We start from the raw sequence: 3,254 nt of genomic DNA, 5'->3' as shown, positions 1-3,254 counted from the left end.
AAAGTTGGGGCCAAACCCGGGTGGAGGCGTATCTTGCCTTTGCTGCAATTCTACTCTCAGATCTGCTATCTGCTGCATTTGCTACGCAATAAGCTCATTCTGCTCTGCCGCGGTGGGCTGAGCCACCACGACATCTGTGAGGCTGACTTGTTCATTGTTGTCTCCCATGTCTGTATTTTCGTTTGGAACGGGGAAGGAATCTGCGGGACCTTTTGATCTGGTGAAGTAGTGGTGATCTGCCAGCTTTATCGACACAGATCAGTAAGAGGTACCTGAGAGGTAAAAACAACTCACAGGCAAATTTGTCAGCGCATATTTGAATACAAAATACATAATATCGCACAGCAAACAGATTAAACACACAAGTCGCTTTGTTTGAGGATATCTTAGAAAACTTGTTTTCAAATAATTAAACAGAAAATTGTTTGAAAACTTTTAAGGGTTCGGGATTCATATTAGTGTCTTAGGAAGGTGTTTAAGGCACCTAAGACACTCCGTTTAAACACGGTTTTCCGGCGATTAACTTATTTGACTATTTTGTTTTAACTTTTACAATTTCGAAGTTGAACTTATTAAAGCTTCGTTTAGGCAAATTTTCAAGTTTTGAAATATTTATAGTTTTAAGATTCCGTTAAAGTTAAACCTTTTAAAACTTTAACTCTAAGCAACTTTCAAATTTAAACTTCTATCTTTTAAAGTTTCAAAAATTTTTAATTTTTAGTTTGATAAAGCAAAAGGCGTTCGATGGGGGTTAGGAGTTATTCTAACCCTAGACTAAGGCATTCAAAGCGAAATATAAGCAAGTAGCAAAGCGAAATAGAGAGAGAGAGAGAGAGAGAGAGATTTTGGGTCCAAATTCGGGTTCTGTCCGCCTTGACCGAATTTTGGACCCACCTGCTTTCTGGGTTTCGACCCATTTCTCTTTCGTACCTGTCCTAGTCTAAACATACAAAAGAAATACAAGAAAGCAAAACAATAAGGGCTTATGCCCGCTACAAATAAAATACAAAATGAAAAATGAAATAAGAGTCTTCTAGTCCATCTTCTCCCATCTCCTCGACACTTGACTTTCTACGTTTGCCTTTTCTTTCTTTTCTCCTCTTTTTCCGGTCAGTTGACTTATTTGGAGACGAGTCATAACGACTCTCTCGAAACCCAAGGAATAAAGAATCCATGAGGATTCACATGAGTTCACATGTAACAAGGCAAAAATAAAAGAAACACGAGAATTAGGACAAAAAAAGAAGGCTAATAAGACACATAGACGATAAAACAATGATTTTAACAAGAGATTCAAGCTAGTCGCGTGCTTGAGGAGTACTTCTAATATTTTCTGTAAATCAGTGGGACAAGCATGAAATCATGTTTATAAAATAGGAAGCAATCACAGTAAAGAAACATCCGAACGAGTGACAAGCATAATGGGCGACGCGAGAACGAACTAAGTAGGTTGTGAGGATGCTATATTAACAGTTACATAGACAAAGTTTATAGCTAAGATTCAACATCGATTATGCCTAATTTCATCATGAGGAATAGCTAAAGGTGATTAACAACATATGAACAGGAAGCAACATTTCACATATTAACAAACAACTAAAGATCCAAAACAGTGAATATAATGACAGTAAACAAACTTAAAGTATCGACATCTCAATTTATCCAACTTGGTGAAAGAACTAATGCATATATTATTGGAAATTCACAATGAACGAAAATAGACTAAGACGAGTAGAAAAGTTTGAACAGAAAAAAAAAAAAAATTAAACCAAATGCTACTGTGAAGACCAAAGAAGAAGATAGAACAGTAACAATCTTTAAGTTAGGAATAATTTTGAAATATATTCAATATTGAAACCAAACAATGAATAGATCATTCTGAGTAAACACGACTAAAGAAAAAAAAACAATATATAAAATTCATCAGAGCTAGCTGAAATCGCATTAATAAAACGAAATTACAACAGCAAACCAAGCCGGAAACTGCATTCGACCTCAAAACAAGTTCGAAATGCACTCAACCATCACCAACTGTTGGGGAGGAGAAGGGACCTCATTCGCATTCCACAAACATACGAGAGCAATGTTGTGTCATGGGAACATTCCAACTTGAATAATCAGAAACTTAAGAGGGAAGCTAAGCTCGAAACGAAATACCAAAGTAAGACGGCTAATATCCAAGCAGTGATTCTCCAAAGAACGACACAAAGCCAAGAACAATACAATAAGACTTATGCTTCTGCAAACCTAAGACAACGAAGGCAACACGAGACAAGCGACGTAACAAACAGGACTACAGCACATGATACATCACGAACCCGACCTAAACACAACAAATATAGCATTCTGCGTTCACGACGGACAGGTCGTGAATACCCAATATCAGAACGTTTTAGCACATTGATACCAAAACGAACAAAACGACCAGTACATCGACAACAGCATCACCCGGACCACGAAGCGATAAAAGGGAACAATCGTTCCTGAAGCAGAAAAAAAAAACGAAGAATGAGATGGAGCAGGAGGGGAGTTACCTTTTCGAGAGCAGCGAAACTAGGACGACACCGAGCAGCGACAACGAACTTCCACCGCGAACCACGGCTAAACGTTTCAACAAGAATCCGCAGTCGAGCACACCACGACGCAACAGAATGTTTATCTCGATTTTATCCGTTCCCTCTGTTCTTCAGAAACCAACAGCGAGGCGAAAGGAATTTTAACCTCAAAATTCTTGACCCAAGATTCCAAAACCTCTGTAACTTTTCAGTTTAGATGACAATAAAAGAAACAAAAAACTCAAGCCAACGATTTCTCAATTCTCTCTCTCCGAAAATTCTTTTTTAGACTCAAGAATGTCCAACCCCTCTTCTGAAAATGGAGGGTGTTTATATAGAGGGAGAAAATTAGGGTTTTCGGAAGAGGAAGGGCGGGAGATTTCAGGCCCATTTCGAATTTCAAATTCGAAATCCTTTTCCCTTAACAGTGTAGCATCCCTTTTTTCTGAAAATTCGTCTCATTCCGGAAATGGAAGGGAAGGAGAGACGGTCGAGATCGATTGAGCGTCCTTGGTGAGCGAGGTGGCTTCATCTCACAGTCACAAGGACGAAACGCAGGTCTGCTTGCCGAAAAGCACTGTACACGGTACAGTGTGTTGAAGAAAGAGACGTTGGGGGAGGGAGAAGTCGCGTGGGGAGAGAGGTCGCGTGTGAGAGGAATGATTTTCCGTTTTGGGGCCTGGAAATCGCGTCTGTTCT

This window comes from Solanum pennellii, chromosome 4 (assembly GCF_001406875.1).
Source record: "Solanum pennellii chromosome 4, SPENNV200".
In the NCBI taxonomy this organism is placed as follows: Eukaryota; Viridiplantae; Streptophyta; class Magnoliopsida; order Solanales; family Solanaceae; genus Solanum; species Solanum pennellii.
Note: the sequence above shows the minus strand (reverse complement) of the source record.